This window comes from Aptenodytes patagonicus, chromosome 5, assembly GCF_965638725.1.
Source record: "Aptenodytes patagonicus chromosome 5, bAptPat1.pri.cur, whole genome shotgun sequence".
NCBI classification, from domain to species: Eukaryota; Metazoa; Chordata; class Aves; order Sphenisciformes; family Spheniscidae; genus Aptenodytes; species Aptenodytes patagonicus.
Window position 1 is genome coordinate 35,480,803 of NC_134953.1, and position 26,836 is coordinate 35,507,638.

The following is a 26,836-nucleotide window of genomic DNA, read 5'->3' on the forward strand; positions in this document are numbered from 1 at the left end:
AATTTAACCACCTCTGGGCATCTGCAACACCTGCATAGGGCTGAGACTGTGGCACGGGACATTTGGGAGGCCACTGCTCCTCTGCAGCAATAGCTGGAGTTCAGGCACCACATGCGTGGGCACCTCAAATGGCACTAGTCCTCTACATTTCCACACCTGAATGATTCCTCTGCAAACCAAACTAAAAGCAACTGGAAAAGCTGGTAACCACAAGAAATCAAGTTATAGCTCTCCTGTCTGCACTGTTACAATTAGAGCTTAGGGTCTGACATGTGAATATCACAATCTGATAACAATTACCAGGAAAATACCAACCTAAAGGGCAGTGACACACCCTCCCTGCTCTGTTTACAAATGTCACGGTCATATGAGATACTAGTCAAACACATCAGCAGACTAAAAATAAACCACAATAGGATATGTTGATAAAGATTTATTTCAAAACAGTATAGCCTTTTACATGACTAATGTTAATGTGATTTCAGACTAAGAAGAAAACAACCAATGTTGATTGCATGCTAACTGTGTTCAGAGGAGTGAAACAGGTAACTACCACCAACCCTGGCATTTTATTCTCCTATTAGAAAATGTTACTAGGTATATCAAACATTCAATACCATTATTGTTTTTAATATACTAGTGAGTGCTAGCTCAGGACACAACTATAAGGCCCACAGGTATCATTTTGGAAGAGGAGCAGCCATTTGCAAGCAACAGGGTTCATCCTTTCAGGACTGCGTGGGCTGGTTTCATGCACCAGCCAACAGACCCCGTATCACAGAGAGGTTAGAAAATGTCTGCCCAGACCTTTAAGAGGATTTTATTCCCAGTTAGGTCACCATCAAACCATTTTCACAATAGCATCTGCCACTGAACCACTGCTAATTAGTCAGTCCCCACTTCAGCGAGGGAGGAAGACGTGACAGCAAAGATGGAATTCTTTTTAAAAATGGCCCAAAAAGCCCCGATAAGGATTGCAGCACTTTGTGGCCTACACCATGCTTGTCACAGGGCAGGGAGAGGGAATCTGCATATCACAGCATGTTGTAATCACTGCGGAAACATCTTTCTCTTCTTGCTTCCTCTCCACCCTTGTTCAGAGAGTTAAGGTAAGATGGCAGAGCAGCTGCAGCTTTTAGGACATCCCATCTGGGGACCCAGGACAGCAGTGGTAATACTCCTTCAGTGTGCTCTACAGCCTCAGTTGCTCTTTGGTTGCTTTAATGTTTTCTCTATAAGTATCACTTCTCTAACTGTCGTGAGTAGCATAAAGAAAATTCATGGAAGATTTTGAACAGTTTGGATGGTATTGTAATAGGGGCCATACAACAGACAATGCGGTCAAGGATCTACTGAAGCAAATGGTTCTGCGCTGGGTGACAGAAGAATTGGGAGAAGTGACTTGACTTGGGGAGAGGGATTCACAGCTCTGTGAAAGTCTATGAAACAACTATTCTAACAAATAAAGCAAGTTTTCCATTCTGCACACCACAACCTCCAAGTGGAAAAGCAGGGCTCTTCCAGGGATGAGTTTAACAGGCTGAAAGGTCCATAGGGAGAAACACAGGAGCCCCAGGAGCGCTGGAGTCTGCATTTGGCTCTCTGATCCCACAGAGATGTCTGGACAGATAGAGCCTGATTATCTAAGCACATGAGCAGCTTTATTGGAATTGTTTGTCCATCATTCTCCCAAGAATATGGAGAGGGAAAAGAAGATTGCATGGTTGGGTATTCCTGCAGTTCCTTGGTGAGGACAGAAGTATATGGTCTGGGAGGCTTGGAGAGAGTTCTTTGAAAAGGGAAAGCAGTGTGTTTCAAATGAAACACCCACCTTCTTCTCTAGGATGATATACTGGCAATGCCAGAGTGCAATGGGCTGCTCCGCTGGTTCCCTGAAGACAGAAAAGCCTGAGTATAAATGGCAGATGCTCTGTCTCCTCTCTTCTACCTCCTTCCAAACAGAGCAGGCACCACAATGCTGAAGGGGACTGCTGCTTGCAGCAATAAACCCACGCCTTATGGTAGCCTCGTCTATCTGAAGATCTATAGCGTATTACTTAGGCTACATGCCCACTACAGCATCTGCCCGCTCCTTATACTACAAGGGCCTCCTAGAAACACTGAGCATACCGGTCCAAAAGTGATTTTCATTCTGTCTCAGATTGCAGTGACACCAGCACCGTGTCCACCCTCCTAAATGCATTCAGCTCAGCAGTTTACCAAACACACTTGGGGTCTGAAGGACCAACAGGGAAACAGGTTATCAATGCGGACAGCCTGGTTTTAGCAGTCAAAGATAAAATGAGGGTCATAGAAAGAAACTGAAACATTTCAATGCACATACTTATTCTACTGTTTTGTCACACATCTAAGTTGCATTAATCTGCAAATTATCTCTACAGTTGGCCACTTTCATGAAATAAACGTATTTCTGGTGAAAAATAATATATACAGCCCAACACCATGTGCATCATTCATGCATAGCAGGAAAGCATTCAGTGCAGTGGAAAAGGGTCATGTTATGAATGCTGCAGAACCCATAAACAGATAAAAGTTACATTCAGCTCCTAAATATTACAGGTCTGTCAGTCTGACCTTGGTGCCAGGGAAGGTTATGGAGCAGATCATCTTGAGTGCCATCACACGGCACGTACAGGACAACCAGGTGATCAGGCCCAGTCACCATGGATTTATGAAAGGCAGGTCCTGCTTGACTAACCTGATCTCCTCCTATGACAAGGTGACCCGCTTAGTGGATGAGGGAAAGGCTGTGGATGTGGTCTACCTAGACTTTAGTAAAGCCTTTGACACCATTTCCCACAGCATTCTCCCACACCATTCTCATGGCTTGGACGGGCATGCTCTTTGCTGGGTAAAAAACGGGCTAGATGGCCGGGCCCAAAGAGTTGTGGTGAATGGAGTTCAATCCAGTTGGCAGCCAGTCACAAGTGGTGTTCCCCAGGGCTCACTGTTGGGGCCAGTTCTGTTTAATATCTTTATCAATGATCTGGATGAGGGGATCGAGCACACCCTCAGTAAGTTTGCAGATGATACCAAGTTGGGCAGGAGTGTTGATCTGCTCGAGGGTAGGAAGGCTCTGCAGAGGGACCTGGACAGGCTGGATCAATGGGCCAAGGCCAACTGTATGAGATTCAACAAGGCCAAGTGCCGGGTCCTGCACTCGGCTCACAACAACCCCATGCAGCGCTACAGGCTTGGGGAAGAGTGGCTGGAAAGCTGCCTGTTGGAAAAGGACCTGGGGGTGTTGGTCAACAGCTGGCTGAATATGAGCCAGCAGTGTGCCCAGGTGGCCAAGAAGGCCAATGGCATCCTGGCCTGTATCAGAAACAGTGTGGCCAGCAGGAGTGGGGAAGTGATCGTGCCCCTGTACTCGGCACTGGTGAGGCCGCACCTCGAATACCGTGTTCAGTTTTGGGCCCCTCACTACAAGAAGGACGTCGAGGTGCTGGAGCGTGTCCAGAGAAGGGCAGCGAGGCTGGTGAAGGATCTGGAGAACAAGTCTTATGAGGAGCAGCTGAGGGAACTGGGGTTATTTTGCCTGGAGAAAAGGAGGCTGAGGGGAGACCTCATCGCTCTCTACAACTACCTGAAAGGAGGTTGTAGCGAGGTGGGTGTCAGTCTCTTCTCCCAAGTAACAAGCGATAGGACAAGAGGAAATGGCCTCAAGTTGCGCCAGGGGAGGTTTAGACTGGATATTAGGAAAAATTTCTTCACCGAAAGGGTTGTCAAGCATTGGAACAGGCTGCCCAGGGAAGCGGTTGAGTCACCATCCCTGGAGGTATTTAAAAGACATGTAGATGTGGTGCTTAGGGACATAGTTTAGTGGTGGACTTGGCAGTGTTAGGTTAACAGTTGGACTTGATCTTAGAGGTCTTTTCCAACCTAAACGATTCTATGATTAAGAAATACACATAAAAAGGAGACCTCCCACCAAGATGGCAGAAAGGTCAAACTAAAGGAAGAGGGAAAGGACAGCTGTGGATACTCAGGCACATATTCATTGAGAACTCTTCCAAGAAGATATCATTTCAAACATACCTCCCATACCAGGAATTTGCCAGGTCCACAAATAAATTTCTTTCTCTTGGACAAAGCCATCTACTTTGGAGAGACTGTCTGGTGGGCAGCTGGCAACATGAGTACCAGGACAGTATGATATCCCCTTGTGTCCTGCTAATTTTTTATTATTAGGGAGTGCTCTCCTTACGCAGAGTGCATGACAAAAAAATGCCTGTACAGTAAGGTAGATTCAACCAAAACCAGCAGCAGAAAACCTTTCAGAAAAAGATGTTCTTTCCAAGTACTTTTTACTCTCTTCGTAATTATACAAGTTCAGAAATTAACTTAGCATTGTGAAGCGTTACATCAAAAAATACATGTACTTTGGCACTTGTGCTGTGTTTGTATAGAGCATTGCTGAAAGCTCATGGACTTTCTGAAACATGCCAGCAATCCCACAGTGTAAATCTCTGCTTCAGTTGCGTTCCATTTCTCTGTATGGGAAACTAAACCAAAGACTTAGCACTCTACAGGACTGAGTATATGATAATCACCAAGTAGAAACTTGCCATGTTTGGGAATCCAAGACATCTCCCTTCCTTTCCAAGACATCTCCCTTCCTTTCCAAGACATCCTTTGCTTGATCCTGGCCAGCCATGGGAAGACAGAGAAATATATATGTCTGACTTGTCAACCAGTCAATAAACCACGCAAAAAAGTCAACCTCCTTTTTCCCCCTCATTTGTTTCCCACAAGCCTCTTTTATAACTTTTCCCTTCCACACACACCAAATACTTGAAAACCATGGGCTTCCCATGCTATTTAGTTTTTTGGTTTTTGTAATGGCATCTAGTGTGAAAATGCTTCGTAATATTGTAACACAAATGAATAGTTTCAGCCAGTCCCCTTCAGTACATACGCTTATTTACCTCATGTCAATGACATTAATTTAAATAGAAGATGTAATAAAACAGGAAAAAGTATTTCCTAGTATGGTGTTAAAAAGCTGATAGAAACATGCAATTACCATAGCATATTCATTTTTAATTACATTCTGTATGTGGTCATTTCAGACATGCTGGAAACAGAAGAATTATTCAATATATAATTTGGCAAATATATTTACAAATATATTCCAGAGACACTGCCACAAATTTATACTACAGGATCAAAGCCATCAGTTAAAAGGAAGGCAGTAGATACTAATCCTTGTGGTGGAAAAGCTATTTCAAAATGTGAACTCAACCATATCCTCTTTAGTATCAACTTACCAACATTCAATATAGTCTTCCTGAATCTGTAGAAAGCCTGAGACAACAGCTCAGAGAACTGTATAACTATACACTTGTATTTACTTTCAAGTAGTCAACACAAAGAGCAAGAGCAAGCTGCTTCCAAGCTTTGTGCTTTCCACAGTAACAGCTTAATTTCTGAGCTTACCTGTAGCTGCCATACAGCTTGGAGTTTGCTGCGGATTCATAGTTGTCCTCACATTCCCATCACACAGGTAACAGATAGGAATGCTGTTCTCTTCTTTCTGGGGGTAAACAAAAGACAGAGGCAATTTGTAGGCATTTATTGAACACACATTTCAGTCATTTAATTAAAGAGCGGGGAAGGGAGCAGGAAGAGAGGAAACAAAGCCAGTTTTAAATCAGCTTAATAATCTCCAAGGCCATCTGTCCACACCTTCACATACATAAGAGCAGTATAAGGATGCCATGCTGACAGTAAGTTGTGGCCAAAGTCAACAGAGGATCTACATACCTACATGGGCAAATTCTCATGGGCTGCTTGTCCCAAATGTTTTGCTGCACTGCTAAAACAGCTGACACAGAAGACTACAATGACATGGAAAACACCTGATCTAATTTGGATTTAGCCTTGGTAATAGGCCTTTATCACCACCACAGCAGGACATAACAAGACTTCCATAATTAAGTGAGCAACAAAGCATAATCCTGCTTTTCTTTTTTTAGTAGTTTCTTTATAATGGCACAAGAATCCCTGAAATGGGTGCTCTTAGCATTTACTATACATGGTCTGGTTTAAACTTAGGATTTTCATGTGCTAAAAGCAATGAGTCTTGTCCACTGAGGCTCCTGCTTGGCTGCTGCAGACTGCTGAGGAGCTAGCAATACCAAAGTTTTGCAAGGCATAGCACCATGCTCTGAGGCTGGTGCTCACTGCTCAGTAGTCTCTCCAGAAGCAGAATTACCATCTGTTTTGCTTATGTGCAAGTTTGGGAGTCCTTTCCTACCCCTCTGCAAGTGAACTTGCATTCAAAAACACAGTTTATGCTATTTTAGCTCTATTCAACCCAGTATCTTCTCAGTGAAGTCCCTGTAAAAAGAAATGTTGGTAAGGCCCTCAAACTCAGCCTCATCTCAGCGGCCCGCCTGAGGTGGCCAGGAGGGGCCAGCACCTCCTCAGCTCCTCCACAGCGCAGGCAGGGGAGGAGGACAGCCAAAAGCACATTAAGATAATTGAACTTAGATTTTGTTGAGAATTTAAAGCAAATGTTTCCAGAAAGGAGCATAGGGGAGAGTCACAAATCTACATACACTGCCTGGCCTCCAGCTGTGCCTGTGCAGCCGCACCCTCGAGGCGAAGGCTGCCCGGCCACGGCTGCATCCACACCATGCTCTGAGCCCTGACAGCAGCCCAAAGGCAGCCACAAACCAACCACCATCTCCTCAGCCCCTCAGGAGAGGAGTACCACATCCGCAGCCCTTTTATACCAACAGCCCCGCCTGCTGGGAGGACCCCGCCAATCATGCTGCAGAGCAGGAGAGGTGCTGCCCTATGGCTGCAGGGCAGGAGGCCCAGAGCCCGCCCACCGTGGGGCTGCCTTTCCCTGGGCCACTGGACCTGCGCACCTGCAAAGCCAGAAAATTCCCCCCAAAATAGAAATTAACTTCTCTGCAAGCGCCTGAGGGAATAAAACAGTCCGTGCAGTTACTGGAAAAGGGGCACTCTGCCCAAGTACACAGGAGATCCTGCTAGGAACATCTCAACGCCAGCTGAACACCGACAGCGAAAAAAATGTATGAAAAATGGGAGCTGCAAAAACGTGAAGGTCTGGTCCCAAGCCAGGTCTCCGGCAGGTGGGCCCCTCCCAGCTGCAGGAGCAGTGGGGAGACCTCGGGAAAAAAAACAGCTCCATTTAAGATAAATGGCTGCACTCAAGCTGTGGTGGTGTTGCTGGTAGAGCCCATGTGGCATTGCAGAAAACACTGGCAAGAAAGGGGAATTGAAAGTCTTGGAGGGGCTCTGCAAAGCCGCCTTCTCCACAGGCTGGCAGCTGGCCAGCAGCCGGCTTGCCCTTGCGCAACCGCTCCCTGCGGCAGAAAATACACAGAAAGGGCAACAGGCAGCAGGCGGCGGTCATGTGGGCATGGAGGTGTGAGGGGACTGGGTCGAGGAGGGACCTGGGACACCTCCCCTTCTCCATGGCCCTCTGGGACGCCTCGGTCCATGCCTACACCCGATCCTCCCTGCCTGCGCTGAGCCGTCCCTCAGAGCACCCTCCTTGCTAGCTGACAGAGCCCAGGGGCAATGGCCAGTCTTCCTTAGAGACATTCCCATCCCTAAATACATTTTCAGCACCGAGACCATCTCTCATTCATCTCTCATCCCAGGAGAAGCAACCTTGTGGGGCTCCAACTCCTGCCTGTTAGCTCAAGCCAAAAGGAATAACTATACACTAAGAATAAATACTAATTAACTTGAATCTTTCTTCATATCGTGATCTGAACCAGACGCTATATCTATCTTTAACTTTGGGCTGCTTTGAGATGCACCCTCTACCCGCTGCAGGCAAAAATAAGATTCCTTCTTTTGATAAATTTGTTCGTGAGCCTCAACAAGACACATTTCTTGGCGATACTGTGCTCTTATCTTTAAATACTGTGAACTCAACAGGGGTTTGAACGGCCGTATAGTTTGAGTGCCTCTAATACAAGAAGTCTCGTGATCGAGGAGAATTTAATCCAGCAACTTTCCCACGTCCTGCTGGAAAAAGAGGTGCAGTGAAGGTGAGTTACTTCTCGCAGCGAGGACAGCTTTTGCAGTGCACGTAGCATTGAATAGAGGCTGTCCCATAAAACCCAGCCAAAGGTTGCACGGGACCACAGCCAAGATTTACCCCCCACAATGCAGGGCAGAGCAGGATGGAAGCCCTACACTATCTCCTGTTGAGCTGGTTGAAATCAACAGTGCTTTATATGGGTTTTAGTATCATAGAGAGAATAACAGAACAGGGTTAAAAATGAAGATTTATTTCCCCGAGTATATCAACATTTTCAAAGCTGCTTTGTTTTGATTTTTTCCTTTGTTGGAAGCAGCTCCAATATTTTCTAAATTACTGAAAACCACTGTTGAAAGCTCATGTAACAAAGCTGTGCTTTTCATTATGACTGTTGGTTATTATGCAGGCAACATACATATAGAGAGGAAACTATACAAACCAGATTTACTGTAAAAGCCAAGAACTTCCATAAATGCAGCTGTGTTCTCTTGCAGAAAAATAGGTTATTTGGGGGAAAATATTTTTGGACTTCAAAAAACAGTGACAGGGATACCAAGCAACTCTTGGCAAGAGCTGTGCAAAGCTAAACTCTGCCCAGTTCTGCCTCTCAAGCACCTTCTGCGCAACATAGTCTCACATCAGCTAGGTTGGTAAGCCAGTATTAGCGATATAATCTTCACATCACTTCAGTGTGGACACAGAATTTTTAACAACCGTGCAGAAGAAGTCATAAAATTAAGCCTTCACCATTTTAAAGTTGCATAAACACTGTTTAAGTGGTTTAATAGCGTGATTTGTTTGTACAGCACGAACGTCATCTGTATATAGCAGCACAGTGAGTCCAAAGATGTGTCCAGCAGTGCCAGCTACCCAGGTGATGGCACATCTTTCCATCCCCAGGCCCTCCGCTGCAGAACGCCAAGGGGCTCTCAGTCTGTAGGACACGTATCTCTCTTGCAAGGCCAGAACATTACCCACCCCCTTGTTACGTGGGCACGTGAGGACCTGCTTACATGTCAATACACCTGGTTTGCAACTGGGTCCTCTGAAATAGAGACTATTATTGGTTGCCCTATGTACCTGACCGCGAGTGCCACATCCACCAGCACCTACTGCTGCTCCTCAAGAAGGGCAGCAAGGCAAGGAACCTGGGCTGTGCATGTCCCCAGAAATCATCTCAGCTGCCAAGGGAAAGGTGGAGGGGAGAATGCTCTTCCCACACAGCTAGAAAGCCTTGGAGCGCTAATCCCTAATAATTTCAGTTTATTGGCTCTTGCCTGGAAATGAGAGGAAACGGTGTACAGCTGTGAAGAGCTGGGCCAACAATAATAGTTACTTCTGCTCTCCTAGAAAAAAGCCCACTAATCTATGCTGAAGGAAAGAATAGCAGCTCCATCCCCCAGGAGAGCTGGAATAGATATTTGGTAGCCAAAAACATTGAGGATGAAGTACCGTTCCACCTTCTTGGTGAGTCCAACCACCATCCACCTCCTCTCTGTGTCTTGTGAAGTGGCTGCGTTTCCCAAGGTAGTAAGGCACTAAGTGTGCAGAGAGAAGCATAAGGGACAATCATTCTTACTAAAACTGATGGGAATTATATAACCAATGTTTTTTGAGAATCCTGCTAAATTTAATGCCTAAATTGCTCTTAAGTCCTTCTGTTTAGGGTATTGGATGGCTGTAAATCTCCAAAGGTACCTAGTCAGTAGGAAACACTGGCCAGAGTTTAGGCTACCTGAACAAAGTCCCAGGTGCTCATGTGTATTTTAGGCACATAAAACAACCTTTAAAAGTCTGGTCAGGAGTCCTTTCCTTGAACTGAAGGCTCATGCTTTTAGATGAGTCCCATAACCAAAGCTGCCATCGTAACAAATGCATGGGCATCTTCTTTCCTGGATGTGGGTGGTTTTGATGCCTGCACCAGTTATAAGAAGCAATGTCCTGAAGAACATGAAATTTAGGAAGATGAGTAATGTATGAAGTGTGGAGGCAGTGAGAGATGATCCACATATTATGTGCTTTTATTTAATAATTTATAAATAAACAACAGTTTTCCCCAAACTGCCCCTCAGCCTAGCAATTACATGTTGGCTGAGTTCTTGTTAGTGCTGTTCTTTTATAATAACAAACTGTTCCCAAAGCTTCACATATAGAGAGTTAGACAATCAAAGTACTGTGTGCGATTTTCCACTTAATTCATTCAGTTAGCTGCAATTAAAACAATACAATTCAAAGCCTTGTGTGTTTCTCTGAAAAAATACAAAACTTTAGTTGTTACTATTAATATATACAACCTACAAGAAAGAGTTAACAAAGCTCCTTTGTCTTCCCTGTTGTAGTAGAGTAATTTTCTTATCCTTTTCTCTAGATATCCTGGCAGTCATCAATATTTCTTTCAGTCACTGTTCTTCAAAAGACACACACTTTTCATTCAACTGCACAGAAAGAAAAGGAATTCAGTGGGCCAGATTCCCTCGGTGGTCAGATCCATTCACCGTGGCTGCCCGGGGAGGAATCTGGGTGAAGGTGCAGGGGTCTCATCAAGAAGAGAATTGAACCTATTTAGAAGGGAAGAGGTCACCATTTTAGCAGGCAATAATCAAATTTCTGTTCAGATTTTACCTAGATATTTTACATAAATATTTCATATTTCTGGAAAAGCAGTGTCTTCATGGCTACTGATCTCTGCTCACCCACTTAATATAAACAACATACCAAGTTTTAGCATCACTATAGAGCCATTCCTTTTTTGTTTTATGGGGCTTCGCTAATGAAACCTGATGACAATCTAATTAATATTATACCAGTTTCGCAGGTGCAAAAGAGAACAGAGCCTGTATCTTGGCCCACAAGAAAGTGTTAAGCCATCCTAATAGAGCAGCTGTGACTGCCTCCCATACCATCAAGCTCCCTCAATACTGGGCAGATTTCCATCAGCCAAGAACATACTCAGAGTGTGCAGTGCTCGGAGAGCAGCAACATCCCTGCAGTCCGAGAATGCGGTGTGTTTGTCCAAGTCTCACAACGTTTCCAGAGCTTCTATGAGCAAGGTACATCTCAACACTGTCCCGAGTAGAAGACTATACTCCTGATGTGATACTATTCGGTATGTTAATTCAGTATTTCAGCTCTAATTGTTGACAGAGGCTTTGATTCAGCCTACTCCTGCAACAAAATAATAAACCACTGATTTGGATCTGTCATTTTAATTATTATCCCACCAACATAAATGAGCGTTTCATTTAAGCTCAGTTCCTCAAGAAAGAACTATTGTGTCTACTTTGATAAGACGGTATGAAATTTATCCAAACATTTATCAAACTATGCAAAATCTTATTGGAAGAATATGTTCTAATATTTTGTGAATTATGTCCCCCAAGAAAAAGTAGCACCGAAATGTGTGTCAGAGCAGAGATTCCCAAAGTCTGGTCCAAAGGGAATTCACAGCTCATCTAGTGCTCACCTTTATTCTTTTATTCCAATACACAACAACACAAAAAGGAGATGGCAAAGTAAAGAACCAAAACCAGCATTTTTTTTTCCAGAAAGACAGAACTCTCTGCCAAACCCAGCTCCAATTACAGAAACACTTACCAGTATTTTCCTTCCTTCCAGTTACTGCAGTTCTACAAAGATGATATGCAGTGATGAATGACAAGGAAGGCAATTCACCGGACAAGGTACTTATTCCAAAGTTATTCTACTTAAAAGAAACGCTAATATCATACTCCTGGCATACGACTTTACACTTGAAGAATCTTGCAATTTGCGTATAATCTGGGTGAAAAAAATATAGTTGAAAGACCACATCTCCAACTGTTGATGAATGTTTCCAGGAAGTCTAACAAAAAAAACCCCCAACCATCTCTGCTTTGCACATGTTTTTTCCAAATGTGTTTTCTTAGCTTAGGTCTCTATAACAGAGATAACACTAGGCAGATAGCAACTGTATGTGTTCTGTAATAAACATACTTTTCACAAGGCATTTCAAGGCAATTGGATTACTAACAAACTTTATAAAAAGTTAAACTTATCATCAATGTATACCAAGGACCGTGTTATAACAGTAAACTATATACAGTAAGGCACTGTCCATGAAATCAAAGAGATATTTCACATCACTTTAATATACTGACATTATCGACCGACCTATAAATACCGGTAACATTTTCATTATCATCTACACTTAACCTTCTTTATGCTTTCAAGTGCCCTTATGTCCAATACCTGAAAACATGCAATTCAGTTCCACAGAGTAACTCCAAAAATCACATCAAGGAAGTTCTTTATTGGTTTCCCTCAATGACTTCCAGATTAAATCTGCTCTTCTATAAACACAGTAAAGGTTTTCTGTAAGTGTCTAGTCTAAAAACACACGGTTGAAGTTAGTAGATCTTTTCAGTCCAGCAACAAAGGACCACGCAACTGGAACGCAGCTAATAACTCTGCTGATGACACACATACCAGAAGAAAAATCAGTGCCGAGACCCTTAGTATCAGAAGAATAAAACCATATTTAAGAACTAAAAGAAGATTTAAGAACTAAAAGATTATGGAGCACACAAAAGGAATAGGTTTGTATATGAAAGTATCTACTTTTTACCTACTCACCTGTCAGACATTTGGCTTCATTAAACTCCCAAATATCAGTGCAAGAATGAGCATAAATGCCAGAATGCTAAGGTAAGGAACAGGCAGACATTGTAAATCTGTTCACAGTAGTGTTCCAGATGGGTGCTAAAATAAGAGTTATGAGCTACATTCATTTCAAGTAAATATAAGAGTATCTATACTCAGTTCAGGCCTTCTTTAGTCATCATCTACTTGGGAAGAAAGGAAGAAATTATAGCTTCTGTAGAACAGCAATAATTTTTCTCAGTGACAGAAAGTGAAAGTGAACAAACTCTGGCCCTTCTCCAGTTCAAGTCAAGGAGAGTTATGTGTGCGAATCCCTGAGGGTGACATCTATCCAGACTAATATGGTCGCACTTACCCACATTGTAAGCTCCCAGATCAAAAGCAGTTGGCTCAAGCCTCTGGAAGAAGAAAGGTTTCACAACAAAATACTCTTCCAAATAGAGGTTGGGTGCACAAACTTACCGTCTCTCCTTGTAACAAAAGCTTTCTTCCTTAAAGTTTGCTAGAAGACGTGATCTATACCAGTGACACCAGAAAAGCAATAGTAACTGACAGTGACCTTTCAGGCCCGTGCGTCGTGAATAGTTTCTGTTACAAATGGGTAAGTGTTCTTCAGGCCTCCTAGAACAGGGAAACAAAGAAGATCAAAAGAAACCCTGGAGTCCTCCAGAGTCTCAGCATTTCCATCTAGCTTTCCATTCAAGTATTTCTACCCTTGGTTATTGATACTAAACAAACCCATGGATGCACTGAATAGTAACAAATCAGCAGCAGCTAACAAAATTAAACTAAGCTAGACAACATTGCTATATTGAACAAAATAGATTCTTCCCTCAAACAGCAATGACAAGAGCAGACAGAAAAGCAGCAGATGTGCGGTGACACAGACCTTCAGCTGGGAAGGCAAATGGACAAGCCTTGGCCATTGTGTAAATTCTGTGGTTAAGTCCTGGAGGTTGTGGCTTCAGCCCCAGGTCCCAATTCCTTACCACAAACCACCAGAGACCTCTCTGAGTAAATGCAAGGCCAGCTCCTTCTCAGCGAGGCTCCATCAAATTTAAATATTATTCATGCAAGGGGCCTCCGGCTTAAGCATCCTGCCACAGGCATGGTTATTCAGCACAGCAATATGTAGGCACAAATGGGCTGGAGCATGAGAGAGCTGAGACCTGTTCAGCTTGACAACCGGTGAAAATGCCCTGACCACCTCCCATCCCCGCCGGCTGCCTGTCTCGTTGGACAGCCCCTTGGGAACACAACTCAGCTGCCTTCTCTGAATCAGTCACAGAGGAGTGCAGATTATTTAATATTGCTTGTATTCCAGGAGCATCCTGGGGACTTTAATCATGGTCCTCAGCCATGCTCCACTAGGCACTTTCCACGCACTAGGCGAAAGGCAGCCTCTGCACATCAGGGCTACTCTAAGGAAGGCCTGTCTGCTTGCAGCAGTACCTGCAGAGCAGCAGCTTTTGAACCACTCCACACTATGATGCCATTCCCAACATCTGAACGTAGCTAAATCAGCCTCTGTTTCTGAATACCGGGAACGAGGCAAACCTGCATGAGCACCAGCGGTCAAAGCCGCCCAACCTGTTGACACTGGAGCTAGACAGATGAAAGTCACACGTGGGACAGCCCCTGCTTTGCATTTCAGTGCAGATATACACAAAGAAAGGAGTAAGGGCAGAGCTGAGACAGTGGGAAGCTTGGAGAGAAGGAGGGTGTCTTACTTGAAATCACTCTAAAGAACATTACAAATCTGTTAAATCATTGTGGGTTACCCTGTATTTCAGAGTAAATTAGTAACTTTTCAGAGGGAGTGAAGAAACTACCACTCCACTTTTAAATAATGAAAATGCTAAAAAACCTACACTTAACAGCTCTAAAACTGCAGCAAGTCACCCACCAACACCCACTCCTCTTGTCAGCAGGCTTTTTTCAGCTTTGCCTATTATTTGTGTCAAGCCAGAGATGTTTAATGTTTGCTGCGCTTATCTGCTCAACTTTAAGGAGCCCCAAATGTTACAATATGTACCTGTGCCACTGACCTCTTTCCCCACGGTATTTTGATCTAAATAAGTAACAAACAGAGTTTCCAAAATCATTTGGATTCACTGGCTCTGAGTGCATAGCTGTAAAAAATCTGCTTTAAGATTAACATCCAATTTTATTCATGCCTGAGGCTTCACCACAGCATCTATTTTTGTAAGATTAACAGCAAGATCCCAGTTCTTCAGAAATGTAAAGAGTAACAGCCAATTGTAAAAGGAAGATGATGTTTCCTAACCTGCCCTGCTCACATCCAGGAAGGTACATTTTCCTAGCCCTTTCCATGGTGGGTGTAATTTCTATTTGCATTTTTGCACCCACAAGATGCAGCATGTGTATTAGTCCTTCTGCCTCCCATTAGCTGAAATGCATTTCTGATGAAACTGTGGGTGCCAGAAAATACTAACACAAATCTCCCATGTGCAAAGCATCCCCTGAAAGACAGCTTTTACTCTGGAGGAGTTAAGAAACAGCCATCTTCCTATACCTTGCACAACAGCATTTTGAATCATCTAACTTGAAAATACAAGTATAGAAAATGAGCACTTGATATTTCAGCTAATCCATTTGAAATGAATATACATGAAAACACCTTTTTGAACATGGCAATTGGAGGACAAATTGAGGGCCATTTTTAACCTAAACAGCAGAAGAAAAGTTGCTTTAAATAGTGCCTTTGGTATCTGTCAATTAGAGCTATTGCATTGCTGTCAACTTGCACTCCTCCTTTAGTTCCAGCTTTGCTCCATCCTACACAGATCCGTACAAATCAATTGCCTCTTGCAAACATGCACTAACCACTGGAAAGTGAAATTAATAAAGTGCGAGAAAAGCTGATTCATAAAGCTGACACTCCTGTGCCCAACAGCTCTGGGTTTCTCCCCTCCAGCTAGCTGTTTGAGAAAGGCAGGCAAAGTGGTAAAAGATTATCAAATTGCAACTGTCATTCCTGACAAAATGCATCTCAATGCTGGAAGGAATTTTAGGTTTTAAGCTAAAACACGACCCCAAAGGGTTCCTCAGAGCCTGTCAATATCTGTACCTTGGATGGAAAGCTACCACTGAGCGCAGTGTGTCCAACATATAGAACCTGCCACGAAATGAAGTTCTTCATAAGAAAGCTCATCTCAGTCTTGGTTGGTAACAATAACAAGGAGACAAGATGAGACCATCAGTCTCAATTGTGAAGACAATGTTTTCCTCCCATATTATTCTGTCTGTCATGTTCCCTTCAGGTTCCAAAGGAATCCCTGTCTCATACATCATTATTTCCCACAAAGCTTGAAAGCCTTCAGGGGGGCTTTCTTCCTGCCCACTGTACCAGCCTTGATGTCTGAGTACCTTCAGAACAGTGACAGAGGCCTCTGCCAGCAATAAAGGGGAACATCTGCATACCAATTAAACTGCTGAGCGCTGAAGAGTTAAAAAAAAAAAAAAGGGGGGGGGGAAAGCCTTGAAAGTAAATCTGAGCCAAGTTCTAATTAATGCCCTAGGCCCCGATTCACCACAGCACTTAGGCATGTAGTTAACTTTAAGCATGTATTTAGTTCCATTGAAGTCAAAAGACAGCATCGAAGAGGCAAACTACATTAGCACAATTTAATACTCTTTGGGCTAATTAATCAGCCATAAAAATTAACTATGAGAACTGTATTCCTTATTTCCCTTGCTGTGGCATTTCCAGATAAAAATACTTGGATGTGGCTGGAATAAGCAAAAAGCACTACCTTGTTTGGCTGTCATGGGCTGCTAAGTCCTACCGCTGTGAAGGCCAGTCCCTAAGAGCAGCTAAAGGTACTGAGCTCTCTGCACATCACAGCCTAGTGTCTGTGTCCTCTATGTGGTGACAGCATGCAGGCACAAAAGGTACAGCCCTTGTCCTGAGGAGCAGTAATCTAAGAAACGAAAAGAACTGGCAACAGATGAGCAAAGCCATCAGGCAATGGAGGGCACATCAGAGACATCTTTCCTTTTCTCTATAAAGAGGCATTTGTTCACTGCAGTGCATCAGTGTTAGCTGTGCTCGGAGGTGGCAAGGAAGGGCAGCAAACAGGGCTGGGTAAATGAGGGAAGCTGAGGGCAGATGCGAGTTTGGAGGCAGAACTGGTGAGGTTACCAAGAGAGGCAATGTCAGGCAGAGCTGGCAGGAGACGGGCAGTGCTGGTGTCTAAAGGGTAGGCAGACTGGAGTCTGGTCCAGCCCCAAATGTGGGCAAGGGCTAAACTCTCCTCGATTTCAGTGGAGTGGACTGAGCCCTGTAAAAAAGAAGCCCAGAGTGCGATCTCCAAATAGCTGAATAGTCCCAGATACATCCAGACCTTTTCTCCACTTGGTAAGCACAGCATGGTGAACGGCTGCCAAACAACCAACAATGTACAAGCTAGATTTGCCCCGAACATGGTCTTCAGGGGCCCAGTACAACCAATTTTTGAGCTCCTGTTGACTTCACAAAGGCATTTGTACAACTAACCATTCTGTAAATCAGGATGCAAGGAGAAAAGTTGGCTGATAAGGGTCTTCTTGCTAGGATTTCTGCAAAAATGAAACTACAGTTTGACAAAGTATCATTAATGCTGTACATAGACCTATAAAAGCTAGGAAATCGAGAGCTGGGGACATAAACTCCTGGCTGACAATAATTCGTTATCTCATCCATTATGAAAACAAAAAAGGACAAAAACAACCCCCCAAAAATTATGATGCCATGAGCATAAAAGAAAGTACCAGCACAGCTTTTCAGATTAACTTTGAATTTCCTTGCTTTCATTGGTTTAAGAGGTCTATTGTTACTCGCTTTTTTTTTAATTGCAGATACTAAAAATTCTTTTATCTTTCGAAGTCCTTAAAGTCTGTTATATAAATACGTAATTAAAGCCTCTTTCAACTGGGTATAATTTACTCCATAGTTTACAACAGCTGCACTAGAGCTATTACAGTTTATCATTTAAAAGCCTAATTAGGGGCTTCTTAATTAGTGGATCCTTCAGTCACTAGACTGTGACTGTGTAAAAGATGCTTGGCAGCTATCGCATGTTACAAATCTGCATGAAATGTTTGCGTGAAAACAGGGTGAGTACAAATCCAAAAAGACATTCATCGTCCCTGCAGGTCAGCCCATCTGAACATGCAAACCTCCACACTACATCTACACTCTCCTCTCTAAGCACGTGGCTGCTCTGCACACAGCCTTTCCCTCGTGCACATGTTGTTGGGAACCGCCAGTGCATCCCGAGGCAAGCCCCCAGCCTAGCTGAGCTGACCTGCTACGACAGTCCACTCTGATGTGACCATTCTCATGTTCAAACACAACCGAAAGAGAGGACGGGACTCTGCCCACTGACTGCTCAGGCTGGCTCTCATGTGGCTTGTCAAACGCTTTCTCCAGCAAACGCAGCTCCTCGCTGCTGCCGCTCTCTCCCTCAGGAGCTCTGCACCATGCTGGATTCAGTGGGCAGTCCCTGTGTGGTGCCAAAAGTACTCACATCACTAGAAGGAGGAAGACAGGATTCAGTTACTGCCTCTTATTTATAGCCAGCAACACGGATTTCTCGTTAATCACCACCAAATTAGCAGTCAGTCACTGAGATTTTAAGCGCAATATTTGCCCAGAGAAAGTACTGTAACTCCTTCATCCTTCCCCTCTGGGTGGCATGGTGCGGGGGAGCAGCTGGTGGAGCCATAGCTAGTCTTAACAGGAATCACTCACTGGAACGAGCCTCATATGAGCTCCGGGCTCACAGGACCAGCGAGGAAAGAGCTTGTCCAGACCATACTCTGGAGGACTGGTGGGGTTTTGTTAAGCTTTCACCTGCTTGTAACACAGCTGCTGTGTTACAGAGGGTCAGATTTGAGGCGTGCCAGCATTTGGGAGCATTGCTTTAAACAATACAGTGACAAAATCATGAGTTTTTATTGACTGCAAGATAATATAAATCAGCTATTGAAAACCTGTATCATTAGTGCTATTGCTTTCCAGTGGTAGATAGCTGCAGTAATGGATTGGCCTCTCCATCTCATCCTCCCACTGGAAAACAACATATACAGGACTGATCAATAACCCGATCTACATTACTTGTAGACATGTCAGGTGCAAATATCTCCCTTTCTCAAAGGTTTAAAAGACCAGATATTTTTGCAAAATTTAGGCCAGGCAACAAATTGCTTTGGGGAAATTGTTGTTATGGCGGAGAACAGCATAACCAGATCCACCCACATTGTTACAAGGAAGTTTTAAATAGACAGGCAATAACTATATTATATGCATGTATTACGTTGCGGGGTCAATAGCTCAAGATGTTCCTTTGCAACAGGATAAATTTCCATTTGAAAAGCACTTTCTATAATATTCATGTCACCAAGGAACCTCCGTTTGACAGGGAATAACTAGATTATTTCATCATGGGGTTTGCCACCAATTTCTACAGCTGAAATCCTAAAATACCTTCAAAATCAATATGAAAATCTACTGCCATTACTAGGGCCAGGATTTCATCCTATTGTGTCACAACATATTACCCACTTAATTTAGTGTTGCCAAATCTGAAGTCAATGGAAACTCTACAGGTCACAGCCTTGTTTCCCCACGGCTCAGTGGAGAGCCTAGAGAGGTGTTTAAGGGCCTTCTCTATACAAAGATGGCATCACTTTCACTCCATCAGTATGATTAAAGCATGTACACAAGTTTCTTCCCCTTACCCCACTCCCTGTCACTTGCACACGCACAGACGGGATATATTCAAGAAGATTATAAAGCGGGTCGGGGGGAGCTGAAGCACAGTTATTTCACAGTTACTATGTTACAGCCTCCAAGGATGTCCGTGGACACAAAGAAGTGGATGTACGCTGGGTCCTGGCTGTACACTGAGTCCCACTGCAGCACTGACATCAAGGCAGTCTTTTTGGGGGAGAGCAGACAAACACTAGCCAGGGCTTTCTGAAAGGCAAGCTGTCACCTTCTGAAAACCCTCATGGCAAGCCACCTACGGACTCAACTGAGAACTTCACAGAGACATCGTATTTCTTTCATTTGAGCTGACCTTCCTAGAAAACTTTGCACTCCAAATTCCTGGAAATCCTTGCACTCTAAATCAAACACCCTTTTAAACAGGTCCTTGTTGTACAACACAGGTTGCATGGCCCGCATGGCACTAATGCCTACTTTCTTCATTAAGTTTAGTGGCATCCAAAGTGATGCTATGGAAATGATTTTATCTGATTTCATTTTGCGTTGACTTCTGTGACACAAGAGCAGGGATGGCCTTTCAAAGGGGAAGAGGCCATAGTAACATAGCGGCTGGGTTCAGGTAGCCACAACCATAAAGCAGAGGTGAAGGCTGAAGACAGAGGAGAAAATAACATCATGCCAATATGTTTTATTTTCAATTACTTCAACCCAATTTGCTGGCTGGCCCCAAGCAAGTACCATGAACCTCCTTGTCTTTGCAGCAGGGCAGACACGCTGCACCCCACCATGGAAAATGCTGGGAGAGCAGAGTGGCAGAGCAGCCAGCGGCTTGGTGAGGCCAAGAGCCCTCTGGAGCACAGAGCCTGCAGAAGCCGGGCAAGCGTGGCACCCCTGCGGTTCCCAGCAGGACAGCTCACCACCTCAGCTCCCTCAGCACGGGAGCACCACAGTGAGGAATCCAAGCACCTGCATGCAGCCCACCACTGTCCCAGCTGCGCAGGCTGGTGGCTGACCTGTTACAGCGCCGGGCCTGCTGCCTGAACCGTTGGGTTCAGAAGAAAGAAATGTATCCCCCTGGCAATCAAGAGATCCCTTTTTATGGGGGCAGGATCATGGATTATCATTTTCTGTAGTCCTCTGCTGTTCTCCTCATCCCCCCCCCCTTTTTTTTAAATAAATGAAAACACACCAGAAGAGCTCAGCGTCTTCTTTCAAAACTTCTCTATTTCACTAACTTGTTCCAACCTCCATCACAGCTCTTTCCTTGTCAGCAACTGTACCACTGTGCTATACCTCTGCCCACGCACAAATGCACTGGTTGAAGGTATGAACTGGAATCTCTCTGTTAAAGGAACAAGCAGGCATCCCAGAGACTGACACAGCTGCTATTTGCATGTAAAAGAGGAAAAGAGGTGCATGACTGAGCCCAAATTAGCATGAGCAAAGCCTCCCACCACATTTGCAAACTACAGCTTGCACAGTGGTGCTAATAGAGGTGCACACTTTCCTCACAAAGAAAGATTTCTACCTCAGCTATAAGGAAACTTGGCTAACAGTGGTTCACCGAATATAGCATCACATGAACTTTTAAATCCCTGCTTTCCTAAAATTTAGAGTGCTAGAAAAAGAGAAACACAGTGGATACAGAGTGAGCTGGATATGCCCAGGTTTAATTTCGTCTCTACTTCCGGCTTGATTCCTGAAGCTGGCTACCTCAGCGAGAGTCATATTTTCTAAGGCCTCCATCACTTCTGTACCCCTAGATTTTTGAATGTCCAGAAATATTCACAGTGCTCAGTGCATCTAAAAATGAAAACCAAAATAAGCAGGGCAAATGCAGATCTAATGCTCCACGTCTCATTTCCATCTTTTGAGAAATGAGGACCGTTAACCTCTTTTTCACCATCAGCTCTTTCAAAGGGATGCTGTGGCGATTCATTTATGTCTGCAAAGTCTTGCTGAAGACACACACTTCATAAACTATAAGACTTCCAGATATTAACACAATCTTTGTCTCTTTCTCTGGCTGTATACACACATACCTAAGCATCCATGCCTGTGCACATACCTACTGAGTCATAAAAAGAGGATTAGATGTCTCAGTAGACTATTTAAGCAGTGTAATTTTTTTAAGAACCGTCCCCCAAACCAAACTGCATTTTGAGGTCTTGTTGCAGAGAAGTTATAGACTCTCTCTACTTTATCACCATACTTTTATGGGAGCTGTTGGAACAATTCAGTGCCTCCGCTACTTCCGCAGTAGGTTTAGCTCATCTGAGAGACTAGAAAGAACAGTAAATGCAGAAATTAATGGTAATAAAAATCAAAGCTAAGCCATACGTGAAGAGAAACGAATTCTAAAATGAAAAATTCGATTACACAGTACCTGTCTCCTGTCTTGATTTCCTCATTATACGTAGAAATTAACCCTGTCATTAAGTACTTTGATCAGGCTGTACATAAACAGCTTATAACGGCATGAAATCTACCACAGCAAGCAGGCAAATGAACAAGGGGAGAAACACTGACATTTGGGGCTTCTGTCAGACATCAAGTGCTGCTACTCCCTCAGGGCCAAACTGCTAGAGTAAATGGGGTTACTCCAAGGATTAATTGCTCCCTCCTGGTTTGCACTACTTCCAGAAAGTTTCAGTAATAATATCTAAGAGGCTATCATTTGGAGATCAGTAGCATCATTTTAAGATCTTTGAGAGATTTATAAATTGGGCCGTTGTAACTGCTCTTAGGCTAAAACTCGGTACAGAAATTCCCAGCCCATGACGGAGCTGAAGCAGTATGCAGTCAAATTGGTCCAGGTTTGCATAGCTCAGAAATGAGGTACGGCACCATTTCACATACTCCAGCTCCAAACATTTGTCACTTAAATTTGGAGAATTTCCAGGCACTAATACATATCATAAGCAAGATTTCAGGGCAATTGAGGGTTTTTTTTCTGGTTTGTTTGTCAGGATTTTGGAGCAGAAGTTGCTTTCTTCTGGGATGCATTTAACTCAATGTAGCTTTACTTAGTTGTGGTACTAGCTAAATTCTTTGTATGTACAGATTGCTACACAATCAGAGGTGGTCAGGCCAACAGGACCTCTTCCCAGCTCTGCCCCTGGCCTGCCATGGGTCCCTTACCATCTCTGAGCCCTGTTTCCAAGCAGCCGTGTTTCCTGTTGGCTTCTTCCACCTCTTTGCTCAGGAGACCCTCAGCATGGAGATGGACTGAGGGTGGCCAGGTACAACATCCGCCCCTGAGCACCGCCTGGAGGCACTCCGTTTTGTTTAGAAAGTACAGTTCAGATGCTTGCTCCTCTCTGTTCTCCTAGCTTAGCTGTGATGGCATTTCTGGTGATTTGCCAGTTATAGCAGGCACAGACGTAAGCAAGAAATCCTGACCCAAGAGAGGCAAAGGCAGAGTTTCCCACTGTCTTCAAGATGGCCAAGATTTTACCTTTAACATCCTAATAAAAGCTTGGAAAAACACGAAGCAACCCCACAGATTATTTGTTTCTTTATGCATTGCTAAACATACTGCAGAACAGGCATTTTATTATTCCTAGAAGCACTACAGTCCAGTATTTCCTCTGCTTCTCACAATCCATTATTTTATCCCATTGCTACAATCAGCTCCAGGACATTATAGCAAGAAATTGTTCAAAATGGCTATCACCACAATTTAGACAAACTCAGTCCTAGACCAAAACAGCTCAGACAAAACATCACAGGCACTATGGAGCTTCCCAGCATATTGTTCTCACTCTATAAAACTGCATAACTGTTCTTACTCATGCCCCACATAGCAGTTGTGTGCACACAAAAACAGTCCTTTCCAGATCCACAAACACTCAAACACTCCTTTCTGTATAGTCATGCGAAGAATGAAACCATGTGTGCTGGTTTTGGCTGGGATAGAGTTAATTTTCTTCATAGTAGCTAGTATGGGGCTATGTTTTAGATTTGTGCTGAAAACAGTGTTGATAATACAGAGATGTTTTCATTACTGCTGAGCAGTGCTGACACAGAGTCAAGGCCCTTTCTGCTTCTCACCCCACCCCACCAGCGAGTAGGCTGGGGGTGCACAAGAATTTGGGAGGGGACACAGTCAGGACAGCTGACCCCAACTGACCAAAGGAATGTTCCACACCATATGACATCATGCTCAGCATATAAAGCTGGGGGAAGAAGAAGGAAGGGGCGTACGTTTGGAGCAATGGCATTTGTCATCACTTTGTCAAGTCACCGTTATGTGTGATGGAGCCCTGCTTTCCCGGTGATGGCTGAACACCTGCCTGCCGATGGGAAGGAGTGAATGAATTCCTTGTGTTGCTTTGCTTGTGTGTGCAGCTTTTGCTTTACCTATCAAACTGTCTTTATCTCAACCCATGAGTTTTCTGACTTTTACTCTTCTGATTCTCTCCCCCATCTCACCGGGGGGAGTGAGCGAGTGGCTGTGTGGTGCTGAGTTGCCGGCTGGGGTTAAACCATGACACCATGCCACGCCAATATGGGTATACACCAGGCAAATAATACTATAGATTTGGATAGACTTGGAGGCTTTGACCTCAGCTACAGAGGGGCTGGGCACTTTGAGGTAAAGGTCTGTAAAGGTGAAAGGATGAGCAGTCACTCACCAGCCGGGCAGAGATCAGAGGGCTCATAGGAGACAGGCGGCAGGGAGGAAAGGTGCTCGCAAAGGCAGTTTGCAGGGGCTGGAGCTAGCTGGAGGCAGCATTTTTACATCTGGCTCTAATGAACCAGACCAAACTCTTTCAGCACGTGTAGTCCTAGTAATAAAGCAAATCAGACATTTCTTTTGAATTTGCAGTTCCTGTTCAAATTCATTTACTCGCGTATTGCTGGGTATTTTGCCTACACTAAAAGTTGCAGTAGGGATGTACCTGAAATTTCTAGCAAACCTAGAAGTGCCTAACAATCCAGGCTGCAAATGCACATTACATATACCAACTACCATATCATTATCATTTGACACTTTTACAATATGTCAGCTTCCTTTCTAAAAATAATTCACTATTAATAGCAATTTTATGTAACTAGCATGCCAGGGATTTCTCGCAGATCCCATCCCTGAAGAATCCCCAGATTCAGCAAGGTAATCAAATCTCATCTGCGAAGTCTTCTAGTGATTACTCTCTTTCATTCATCTCTTCAGTGGTCTGGAGTTTGCTCTTGCTCCCACTGAACCCTGTGACCAAATCTAGCCTTCCTGGTGAACTGCAGTATGCAGAGCAGATTACGGGCTCCAGTCCTGACCAAGCAAGACATTTTTAAGCATTTCTTACCTGTAAGTGTATGTGTTCCTTAAGTAACGAATGACATCACCTAAATGCACAGTCAAGCACATTGTTAAACACCTCTCTGAACAGCTGGTGCTATAACCTGGGAAAGTTCCCTGGCACAGCTTTGGAGCTACTCTAGAATAACTCACGAGTAATGTACACTGGCACTGAAACGTGTAAGTCAGGAAAAGCGTAAACAAGAGGAGCAGAGCAGCTATGGCGGAACTGCTTTTCAAAATGTACTCAATGGCTATTGGAAGGCAAGGCCAGAGCACTCGTTTAGGTTTAAAACTGAACTTGGGAAGGATGGCAGCTGCTCAGGGACCCAGGGCGAGTCACAGAGGGTATGTGAAGAAGCTGGCTTCTTTCAGGGAATAGTAAAAATCGTAGTTAAGATAAATGAAGTTTCATTAAAGGTTTTTTTTTACTAAATCTTTGTTCCTGCTGTTAAACTGGATTTAAAGCAGTGTGGTAACTTTATTCCACCAGCAACAAATCCCAGCCAAGGAGAACAGCAAGTATCCATATGCAGTTGGATCTGCCAGGTAGGAACGTCTGGCTGCAGAGTAAGGAATTACAGTATGGCCCCCCCTTGCAGGAGGTGAGGCCTGGGGCCAGAGTCTCGCAGATATAACCAGGACACTCAGCACCTGCAGCTGCCATTGAAGCTAATGGGAATTGTTGGTACTCAGCACCACTGAGGCTTTGCCTCTATGAGAGGAATTTATGATTTATCATGAGTTCATCGATTACAGCAGGAGTCCGCCACAAAGACACACCCTTGAAAGAAACTTAATTTTTCAGTCCTCCCCTTGGAGTACACGTACCCGTATGGGCTTCCCTATATAAGATGATGTATGAACCCCAGCAACGCATCTGGGAAGTTGGTTATCTCGGTACACCCCCAACATTCCTGTGAGGGAAAACCTCTCCAGACAGCTGCAAATTAAACACAGGTCACACATTGGAAGAACATCACTTTGATAGGTCCAAGCCTTCCTGACAGCAGGTTGGGGCTTGTGGCTAGAAGAACATAGGCCTATTGAAAAGCATGCTAAATGCAACTGCCTTCAGGAGGCGATAAATGTCAGGAAAGCAGTACACAAAGCATTTCCAGACCCGAGTCAGAGAATGAAAGCATGAAGCTCCTTAGTACAAGGTCTAACTCCCTTTCATATCTGCAGGCCTCAGAGGTGCTGTCAGGTAAAGAGCATGAGTTACGGGTATCTACAACATCTCTTCTTGGCAGTCTTTATCCTATCACTCTGCCATTGCTCCTCTGCTAAACAGCCAGAAAGTCACGGAGAAATATTTCTTCCCCATTCTATCTGCACATGCTCTCCAGAGATTGAATAGTAAAGAAAGCAGAAAGGAAAATATTACCACTTTCAGAGGCCTGAACCTATTATAGAAGTCCTCATTTCTTCATGAAAAGTATCATGGTGCACCTGCCACAACTGCTTCCATTCAGAGCCTTCTCTGCTGAGGTGCCTACTCAAAGATGCAGGAATCCTTTGGAAATGGGGCCTGGTTGCCCTCTCATTTTCCCTGCAGTCTGTATTTGCATTCAGACTTCGTGACTTCTGATTGCTGGCTAGGAAAAGCTGACAATGATATGCCACAGGTTTCTTAACAAAAATCAGGCAATCTTGCCTTTTGGAAGTCTGTCCCTATTCTCTTTTGCTCCAAAGAGATTTCATTGCTCGTTGCATGGAGCAGATCTTCAGTGACTGTAAATGGACAGTGCTCTGTTGAATTTTTTGGATTGGCAGTGATTAACAGCACCCAAAGATCCTGCACACCATCCCAGCCACTACTTTGCATATTTTACATTCTCTTCCTCAACACAGTTAGGTATCATGACTTAGAGAACAGAGTCAGTAAGAATTGAGATGGTTTTAAACTGGGCATCTTTGTTTCCGAGGTGTAAAAATGATTTTTGGCTTGGGCACTTGGTTCTCAAGTAAACAGCCTGAAGAGGCCATGGAGGATGAACTGCAGAAACTGATATTCCTTTCTGTGGAATGGGATAAGAAAGAGCTGTGCCTCTAGAAAGGGCTCACTCGATAACACTCTTCCTTCATTTCCAGCTGCTGTAATGAGCTGAACACT

The 26,836-nt window shown here is 44.1% G+C and overlaps 1 protein-coding gene across 9 annotated transcripts in view; it reads right to left on the reverse strand.

The window, feature by feature from the left end:
• Positions 1–26,836, reverse strand: part of RTKN2 (rhotekin 2) — a 219,915-nt gene that overhangs the window by 146,900 nt on the left and 46,179 nt on the right. For 7 of the 9 annotated variants that reach the window (XM_076339340.1, XM_076339333.1, XM_076339334.1 and 4 more), the window contains 5 exons: positions 13,151–13,309; positions 11,645–11,827; positions 11,000–11,215; positions 10,349–10,608; positions 5,461–5,557 (listed from right to left, as the gene is read on the reverse strand). The gene's annotated coding sequence lies outside the window, so the exon portion shown is untranslated. Of the gene's footprint in view, positions 1–5,460; positions 5,558–10,348; positions 10,609–10,999; positions 11,216–11,644; positions 11,828–12,277; positions 12,379–13,150; positions 13,310–26,836 lie in introns of all 9 variants that reach the window. The other 2 variants (XM_076339332.1, XM_076339336.1) reach the window with 2 other exon arrangements.